The 9,933-nt window shown below is 63.4% G+C and overlaps 1 pseudogene; it reads left to right on the top strand.

Annotated features, from left to right (window-relative positions):
* Positions 1 to 1,079: 1,079 nt before the first annotated feature.
* LOC148162951 (extracellular matrix protein 2-like) lies at positions 1,080 to 8,642 on the top strand (annotated as a pseudogene).
* Positions 8,643 to 9,933: the final 1,291 nt, after the last annotated feature.

Raw genomic sequence — 9,933 nt, 5'->3', positions numbered from 1 at the left:
CCCCGCCCATCCGCCCGCCCTCGGCTCCCACAGCAGGGCCTGGGGCTGGGGCCCTCCGAGGGTTGGCCCAGAGGCCTGTGGCCAGATACCTCCTTCTTTGCCTCTTGCTCCTTCCCTCAGGCCCGGCTTCCTTTCCACCTTTGCCCCATCCTGGCCCGCAGGTGCCCCTCTGACCAAGAGGACGTGCCCGAGGCAAGGGGGCATCTTGGGACTGCCTGATGACAGTGGTCACACGGGGACCCAGCAGCCCCTGGTTCACACACAGTTTAGTGTGGGGGTGGGGTACAGCTGGGGAGGCTGCAGATGTGTAACTCCACCCCCCTCCGCTTTTTCCAGAGGAGAAAATGGAGGTCTGGAGCAAAGGGAGCTGCCTCCAGGTAGTCTCGGGGAGCTGGTGCGGGGACTAACCCGAGGTGGCCTGTGCCCAGGGGGCACTGGGGCCCCGAGAGCTGGGGTCCCTGCTTGCCACCCTAGCTCTGCCCAGCTGTGGTTTCCTCCGAAATTGGGAGGCCTCGGCGCTGGCACCCATGGCAGAAGCCCACAGGCTTGGCAGGTTCCGGGCAGCCCTGGCACCTGCCCTCTATCCCGAGGGCCCAGAAAGCCCTGAGGCCTGCCGCTTGCAAGGCCCAGCCCCTTTCCTTTCCCAGCCACGGACGTAGGACCTGGCAGCCTGGGGTGGGCGGCTTGCCCCGGGGTGGGCCTCACAGGTCCACTGTATATAGAGACAGAAACCCCATTCATGGGGGCCGCTGGGCCTGGTCCAGTGGAGAATAAATGCAGGCCTTACAGCAACAGACCAAGAGCACTCGAGTCCAAGAAAAAAAAAATCAATCTCTCTTTCTCTTCAGGTGGGAGAAGGGGATGTTGGGGGAGGTTGGAGGCAAGGCCTAGGGAGGTGTTTGTTTTGGGGGAGCCTTCCTGGGGGGAGGGCTGGGGCAGGTGGGGGAGGCTCCTAGGGCTGCAGCCAGGGCCCGGAGCTTGCGGTGCCCCACCCTGCTGCGGCTGCCGCTTCCACCCCCTCCCAGCTAGTCATCCCCTCTGCCGGCCCAGCAGGCCCGTGCAGCCCAAGCGAGGTGGCCATGAAGAGCATGATGCTCCCAGTCCTGGCTCTCTGGGTGGGGAGTGGCCCTGGAGGTGCCCTGACCAAGCAGGGGCCGAGCCTGAGAGAGCCCACGGCCACACCAACCCCCGTGGGCACGCTGACCCTGCAGCCATTGCAGCCCAGCGGGCCTGGGCCCCCCAGTGGTGAGTAGGTGGCACCAGCAGGAAAAGGCTGGTAGTAGGGGAACACTCGACCTTGTTATTAGAATCTTCCCCCCACTCTGCCCCAGGGGCAGGAGCGGAAGGAGAGAAGGCTGCTCACCCCAAGGCTGCCCACCCAGTGCTCACCTTGGGTGCTTCCAAGGGGTTTAGGAGGGACCCATGGGCCTCAGGGAACCCTCTCAGGAGGGCAAGGGGGGATGGCGGAGCCTGGGAGTCCTGGTGCCCATAGCCCAGAGCGAGGGCAGGGGAGGAAAGGAAGCCCCCCTAGGAGGGACCACTATAGCTGGGGCTGGAGTAATGGATCCAGGTTTGCTGGGTGGGGAGCCTGCTGCCCTAAGACCTACTGAGGAGACCGGGAGACATGTGGGAGGCTGAAAGTGGGGGGACCCAGGGCCTGGGAGGGGTGGCACAAGCGGCCCCAGGAGACCAGCTATGGTGTGACCTTCATGCTTGGTTGCCCCACCCCGAGGCCCAGGGCTGGGATGAGAGGAGCTGGTGGGTGGGCCCAGGACCTGCAAGGGATGCCCATGGTCAGGGCTCGTTAAGGTGGGGCTGCCATGTGCTAGAGGGGAGGCAGGCAGGGTCACCCAGCCCAGGGGCCACTGGCCTGCTTATATGACACTGAGCGGCACTCTGCTCTCTCTCTGGTGCTTGTGGTCCTCCACTCTGAGGCCATGAAAAGCCTCCACTCTGGGGCGCGAGACACTCGATGGCCTCGGGGGTCTGTGACAGAAGGCTGAGAGCTCCTGAGGGTAGGAGAGAGAAGAAGAGGTGAGGCCTGGGCAGAGAGAGGAGGAAGGGGGGGGCAACCTGTGACTGATTCCCCCTTAGGACAGAAGTGCAGCCTCTCAGCCAGGCGGGGGGCCCAGCCACCCCAGCCCATATTGTCTCCTTCTGCAGGTCAGGTGCGAGCCACCTTCGGGAACGGCGGCCTGGACAGACCTGAGGATGGGCACCTGGACTGACCACAAGTGCAGCCCACCTCCAAGGAAGGAGCCCAGGAGGCCCCCAACCAGGCCCCAGCCCCCAGCCCGCAGCCGGAAGGCCCCCTCCAGGCAAGGGCTGGCTCAGAGGAAGGGCTAGAGTCACAGCAAGGGGCCCAGCAGCCAGCGGGCCCAGCCTCGGGCCCTAGCCAAAATGGGGGCTGAAGCAAGGCCCCAGACCACCAAGCTCAGCCCCTTGCAGGCCAGCAGGGGTCCCCAAGCCCAAGACGGAGCAGTGGCCACCAAAGAGGGCCAAGGCAGGAAGATAGGAGGTCGGAGAGCCAGGAGAAAGGGCCCAAAGCCCAGGAGACCTCTCAAAGGTGAGAACTGGCCAGGACAGGAAGCCCCCACGTAGAGCCTGCAGGGGCTGTGCCTGAATCTCAAGGGGCTGAGGCTTGGTCGAGTCTTCACCAATCATACTGGCATCACCAGCCCCTCGGGCCCCGCCCCATTCTCAGTGTGCCCAAGCTGAGTAGCCAGCCCTGTGTGCAGACAGGAGAGGAACCTTTCAAAGGCAGGTCCTCTTCCCCAGCCTCAGGGCCCCCATTTGGGCTGTTGTCCTTCGTGCTGTGCTCCAGTTTGGCTGGTCAATCTGCTGGCAGGTCCGGGGGGGCCCGGGCAAGCTCCAGCCCCTCGGCAGGCCTCTGTTGCTGGGGGCCGTGGCTGTTGTCCTCCAGGGGCCTTCCACCAACCCGGCTCAGGGGGCCGGCATCAAAAGAAGGGTCATAGCCAAGGCCAAGGTGGCAGCAGCACCAAGGAGACCACAGGCCGTGGGCGGAAAAGGCCTAGAAGCGGGCAAGGGCACGGACATAGGTTTACAGACCTGGGCACCACAGAACAGGCCATGCCCTCCCTACCAGCCTCCTGCCTCCTGACCCAGGTGGCCATCGCCTGCAGCAATGTCAAGATGAAACACATCCCTGCCCTGACTGACCCTGACCTAGCCACGCTCTACCTGGCAGGTAGGTGACCCCCTCCCCCATACTCATCCCTGTGGCAGGAGTGAGAGGGCTTCACACCTGGGCTTCCCTTCTAGAGGGTCCTCAGCCACTGTGGCTGCTGCATCGCTGGACCTGGAAATGGCCCCCCTCCCTGTGGGTCCTGGTTGGCAGTGAGAAGGTGCCCCGACTTGGGACAGTCAGAAGAGCCAGCTCCAGGGGCGCCTGGGTGGCTCAGTCAGTGAAGTGTCTGCCCTTGGCTCAGGTCATGATCCCAGGGTCCTGGGATCGAGCCCCGCATCGGGCTCCCTGCTCAGCGGGGAGTCTGCTTCTCCCTCTCCCTCTGCCCCCACCTCTGTTTGTGCTCTCTCTCTCTCTCTCTCTGTCTGTCTGTCTCAAACGAAAAAAAAAAAAAAAAAAGGAGCGCCAGGTCCTCCAGCCCACGTTGGGGAGGCCCTTGCAGAGGGGAGGGGGACAAGGGAGCGTGGAATGCAGCCCCCCTGTGTCTGCACAGAGAATGAAATCGCCAAGCTCCCAGCACACACGTTCCGGGGGCGGCCCGGCACACACACTGCAGGTCCAATCTGCAGTGGTTGGACCTGAGCAAGAACAAGCTGGTTGCTCGAGGCCTGCACCCCTATGCCTTCAAGCTGTGCAGCAGCCCTTCCACTCGTGCAACCAGGGGGTCTAGGCTGGCAGGTGTGAGATGGCTCCAGGCATCTGTTGCTTCTCTCCCGGGGGATAAGGCCTGGAGGGGCTGCTGAGGGGAGTACCCAGCCCGGTGGGCCTCAGTGGTTTGAGATGACACGGTCCACAGATCCTCGGGCCCCACAAGGGAGCGTCGCTTCTGGGAGAAACTGAGTAGGGGTTCTCAAAACCCTCACCGGGGGTGCCTGGGTGGCTCAGTCATTAAGCGTCTGCCTTTGGCTCAGGTCATGATCCCAGGGTCCTGGGATCGAGCCCCGCATTGGGCTCCCTGCTTGGCGGGAAGACGGCTTCTTTCTCTCCCACTTACGCTGCTTGTGTTCTCTCTCTGTCAAATAAATAAATAAAATCTTTAAAAAAAACAAAAACAAAAACAAAAAACCCCTCACCGACCTGGTCCAAGCGGGAACTGGGAAGCCACGATGCCACCAGATAGGTGTCCCCTGGGCAGGACCAGCCCAAAGCCACGCCCAGAGAGCCTAGCCTGGCTGGTGGCACCCCAGTCCCCATCCCCCACTTCTCCCCCCCGCAACGCCACCCCCAGAATCGGATGCGGCTGAAGCAGTTGAACCTGGATGGGAACTCGCTACCCACAGTGCCAGCCTTGCCCGCCTCCCTGCAAGAGCTCAAGCTGAACGACAACCTCCTGCAGGGCCTGCAGCGCAGCAGCTTCCAGGGTGTGGGCAGGCCCTGGGGTCAGGGGCCGAGGGGGTCTGGGAAGCAGGGGAGGCCAAGGGACAGTGTGCGGGTGACGGCGGGGGCGGGGGGGGGGATCTGCCCTGGGGTAGCCTGGCTGGAGGGCAGAGGAGGGAGCAGCCGTCTGGGAAAGTGGCCCTGGCCTCTAGGGGCAGGGAGTGTGTGGCGCTACAGCACGCAGCTCCCAGGGGGCCTCCAGAACTCTGCAGTGGGATCACGTGCCCACCTGCCCTGCAGGGCTCAACCGGCTGCTGACGCTGGAGGCCGAAGGGAACCACCTGCACGATGGCGACATCTCCCCCTGGCCTTCCAGCCCCTGCGCAGCCTGCTCTACCTGAGGCTGGATGGAAACTGTCTGCGGACCATCCTCCCCGCCCCCCCCCGCCCCCGCTGCCACCCCACCTGCCAGCCTCCCTGCGGGTGAGCCCCAAGGCCAGGGGAGGCCGTGTTGCAGGCAAAAGGCACAGCTGCCCAGGAAGGGAGCTTTAAAGATAACCCCGCAAAGCCTCAGGGCCAAAGGGCCTCTCCCCTGACTGACCTAACCTCCCGGAGGCCCAGAGTTTAGGCTTTGGGGACTGTCTTGGACCTCCTGGGTGTTCCTGAACAAGGCTCAGGCCCTCCCTGCGCCACATGGCCCCCTTGCTTGACGGTGCTCTTTAGCGCTGTGTCTTGTGGGGCAGGTGTTGCTGGGACCCTCTGCAAGATGGCCCACGGCCCCGAGAGCAGCAGAGATGGGGACACCTGGGTCTCACAGATGGGGCCAGGTACAGAGGGATGGGGAGCCAGGCCAGGCAGGTGGGCCCCTCACCCTCACCCTCAGGCCTGGCCCTAGGAGCTGCACCTGGGCGCCAATGTCATCGAGGAGGTGACCGAGGGTGTGCTGAACTGCGGCCACAGCAACAACCGGCTCCAGGACGACCGGCTGGCCCCCCGCACTCGGACTGACGTCCCGTGAGGGCTGCCACCCGCCCCGGCACTGCCCGAGCTTTACCCCGACAGGCACACGGAGGCCAGAGAGGGTGGAATCACCCAGAGGAACCCAGAGAGTAAGGAGGAGGGGTGGCTCTGTTGCTTGGGCCTGGTCTCAGGTGGGTCATCGGCCTCCATGCGCAGGGCTCAGGGTGACCTGGGCCCTGAGCCGCCCACCTACTCCTCCAAGATTTCCCTGTCCCTCCCACCCAGCAAAATCCCCAAAGCCACAGAAACCCCGTCCTCTGCCCATGCCTGGATTCGCCCTGTAGGCACCCGGCCAGCTCTCTGGGACAGCGCGGGCGCTGAGACCTGGTCAGCTGCTGAGTGTAGCTAAGGGGTGATGGGCGGGAAGGGGCACGGAAGAGAAAAGCATACGAGTTTCCTGGGGTGTGCCAGACACGTACCACAAACTGGGGAGCTGAAGACCACAGAGATTTCTACTCCCACAGCTCTGGAGGCCGGAAGTCTAACATCCAAGTGTCGGCAGGGGGACAATCCTTCCTTGCCTCTTCCAGCTGCTGTTGGCCCCAGGTATTCCTCGGCTCGTGGCCACATCACTCTGGCCTCTGCCTCTGTTGTCGCATGGCCTTCTCCTCTGTGTCTCTGAGTCTGTCCCCTTCTGTCTCTTATAAGGACACTTGTCGTTGAACTTAGGGCCCTCCCTAATCCAGGATGAGCTCATCTCGAGATCCTTCACTTACATCGGCAAAGACCCTTTTGCCAAATACGATCACGTTCACAGGTTCTGGGCAGACATATGTTTGGGGGCCACTATTCACCCCACTCCAGGAAGGGTCCAGGATGGGTCCCTAGGATCTGGTTTGGATAGCTGGGAGGAGGCACCAACAGGAGGGATCCAGGAGGAGACCCGGCTCTCATCAGCCCTGCCTATGGAGTTAGGATGTGGTCCGGGAAGCAGCGGGAGGGCTGGGGAGTACAATCCATGGGGTCTGGCGACCACCATGGCAGGGCAGGGGGGTGGTAGGCAGGGGTCAACAGGCACTCTGACCCGACATTCCAGGGACCAGAGCCTCCCACCCTGCACCCTCATGTTCCAGGAAAAAGTTACCAGGACGTTTGGGTTTAATTATTCTTTTTTCCTCTCCCCCTCTTGCCAAGGGGGCAAAGCAAAGCAGACAGCAGCCTAGGGCGGGGCCACCCAGCCGCTGTTCCTCTCCTCCACTCCCACCGCGGGGGCCTGGGCAGGGGGGTGGCGGCCAGTCAAGCCCTGCTGGCGCCGCCCAGCTTTTCTCCAGGCCGGTGGAAGGGGAGGCGGCTGCTGGCAAAGCAAGCTCAGGGGGCACTGGAGCCCTAACCCCCGTGGGCTGAGGGCAGCATGGGCCCCAAGGCCAAAGGGCTGACCCCACGCACAGGGGCTGGGGGTATCACTGAGGAAAGGGACTTTACCTGCTCCAGCCCATGCTAGAAGCATCCCCACCCACTGTTTCTGCCTTTCCCCTTGCCCGGCCCTGGTCCTGACCCACGGCCCGCCACGCAGTGAGTGACCCGGGCTGACGGCCACCCAAGCTCCACCACCCGCCTCCCTGATCCCTCCGGGTCCCCAGCCCTGAGCCCTGGGAGCCTTAGTGTTCTTTCCCTCCCTATCTTTCTCCGGCTTATCAGCCCGGGTGACACAGGAAGACGACAAGAGAGCATAGGGACGAAAGGCAAGGGCCGCGAGGCCAAGGAGGGGGCAGAGCAGAGCCAGGCTGGGGCGAGCAAGCAACCTCCAGTTGTACTTCCTTTGTCCCGTGTACGTTTGAGGAGCCCCTGAGGTGGGGGAAGGACTGGCCTCACTAGCCCTGCGGTGAACAAGGAAGGACCCCACCCAGATCCCCTCTTCCCCAGCCTCTTTAGACAGAGGAGGACGCAGAAGCCAGACAGGGGCCTGGCCTGACTCACGGTCAGGCCGCAGCTGGCCTCCTCGCCCTTCCCAACTGCCGGGAGCTCTGGCGGCCACCGCCGTCAGGGAGCCAATCCCCCACTCCCTTCTTGGGTGTGCACCAGGCACCTCGATTTGGGGCTGCAGCCGTGGCTCTGGTTCCTGCCGGGCTCCACTCGCTCACTCCATGCCCGTTCATCTGCCCTGCAGGAAGCTGGAGACCCCTGACCTATCCCACAACCGGCTGGTGCACGTGTCCTCCTTCTTGCCACAGGGCCTTCGGCGCCTGATGCTGCACCACAACCGCATCGGGCACATCCCTAGCTACGTGTTTGCACACACGAAGCCAGGCCTGGAGCTCCTGCACCTGTCGCACAACAGCCCGCACACCGACGGCAGCCATGGTGTGTCCTTCCTAGGCCTTCCCACCTCCCTGGCTGAGCTGCTGCTGGATCACAACCAGCTGCAGGCCATCCCACGTGGCCTCCTGTGCCCCAGGAGGCTGCAGGTGCTGCGTCTGAGCCACAACGAGATCAGGTAGGGCCCTGCGCCTACACCCATCGTGCTGTCCCGGCACCCCGCACTGCCAGCCGGGGGAGAAAGGGGCAGCTGAGGCCAGGTGGCCCTGCCTTGGCAGGTGGGCCTATGGGAGGAATCCTTCACTGTCCCCATCTATCCATCTTGGTTGCCATGACAGGAGGCTCTGCCTGGTCCAGTGCTTGGCGGGTCCAGGGCAGCCAAGGTGGAGGGCTACAGACAGCAAAAATCTGGGCAGGGGCAGGCAAGGGGGAGGTGAGAGGGCCCTGGCCCAGAGCAGCAAGGGCTGAGCCTCAGGTGGGGACGTGGCAGGTGGTGGCAGTGACCTGCCTGACCCGCTGCCCTGGGTCCGGTGGCCGTGACTCGGTCGTACTGCCCCTCACTATAGGGCCCTCTGTTTCTCTCCTCTTGTATGATACCTGCCTCCCCTTTCTGGGGCCTTCTCTCTTCTGCTTGACCCTGCCATCCCCACCCTAGAGACGTGTGCCCCTGAATTCCATCTGTGACACCCGAGTGGCTCAAGACTCCAATCTCATCTCCACACACCTGGAGAACAACCTTATTGACCGGCACTGCATCCCGCCCACCACCTTCTCCTGCATCCAGGTCTACTGCAGTGTGGTCCTCCTGCCTCCGCAGGGGGAGGGGATGGCGGAGGGCTCCTAGGAGCCCCCTGCTCCTTTAGGACTGGGGGGGGGGGTGGGCCTAGCTCCACTTGATCTTTGCACTACTAGGAGAAAGATCTAGAAGACCCGGCTGCTTCAGGATGCTCCCCCTTCCCATTGGCTGCTGAGGCCCCTTCACTTAGTAAATGGCCCAGCAGGGTGCAGCGCTGGTTTGGACTTGAGCATAATAAATGCATTTCATTCAAGCCCAGGAGCCTCCACCAACCTCCCTCTCTTCCTCCTGGATTTAAGCTGCTTTTGCATGCTGGTGCTCTGTTGTGCACAGAGGCCCCAGGGCCTGCATCCTCGACACCACTTCATTAGCAGGCAGTTACGAGGGCCTGGTTCCAGAAGCTTCTCCAAGAGCCTCCCCACCCTTACCTGCCCTGGCCAGGGTACTGAAGTCACCCTTCACAAGGATGTGGCAACTCAGCAGCTCAGACAGCGTCAGTACCCCTCTTCCAGGAAGCATCCCTGTCCCGGGTATGGACCCACAGAGATGGGCTCTGCTGGCAGAGCAGGCTGATGTGGGGGCCCCTGGTGCCTGCCCTTTGTCCTAACGCCCCTCACACTGACACCTGTACCAAGGCCAGGGATGCCTTGCCTCTCTCTCTCTGCCCCTAATCCAGGTCCCAGGGCCCTTACCCTGGTTCCCCCCATCCCTGGTGCGTACACATCCCCGGTCCAGCCTGTGGGTCACCAGGGCCCCACCGAAGGACCTTAGGGGCAGGGGCGGGCATGCAGTGAGGCGGGACCCGAGTGTACCTTTGTGAGACCTGGTGCCAGGGAAGGGTGGGGAGTGCTTGGTCTGTGGGAGGCCAGGCCTGGCCCTGGGAACCCACTGGTGACTGCCCCCTGGCCAGAGTTGCAGCCTGCCTGCCTGCCTGGTGGGGGAGGCAGACGCGGACACCAGCAAGCTGTGAGAGCTCAGCCCTGCCAAGCCCTGAGGACAGGAGAGGTCAGCTGCGCTGGGGGGGGGGGGAACACAGGGTCTGCAGAGCCCCCTGAAGTCCCTAGGGCAGTTATACCCTGCTTTTGGGAGGGGACCACTGGGAACAGGGTAGGGTCACCAGGTCACAGCCTTGACAGCTCCTGATGCCATCTCACCCGATGCTGGGAAGGCCGAGGGATGGGGGGACCCCAACCAGCAGAGACCGCAGTTGACCCAGCCCCTGCCCCGAGGGGAGTGGGAGGCTCCTGGTGGTATGGGGGCCAGAGAGACAGCTAAGTGACGGGCATCAAGGATGTGGCAGGAGCAGGACTGGCCCCAGCTTTCAGTACTGCCCGGATGT

The sequence above is a fragment of the Eumetopias jubatus genome, unplaced genomic scaffold (assembly GCF_037043125.1).
Source record: "Eumetopias jubatus isolate StellerSeaLion01/CBP00866 unplaced genomic scaffold, mEumJub1_p1.0 scaffold_11, whole genome shotgun sequence".
In the NCBI taxonomy this organism is placed as follows: domain Eukaryota; kingdom Metazoa; phylum Chordata; class Mammalia; order Carnivora; family Otariidae; genus Eumetopias; species Eumetopias jubatus.
The sequence above is the reverse complement of the archived record's forward strand: the minus strand, read 5'-3'. Positions and strand labels throughout refer to the sequence as shown.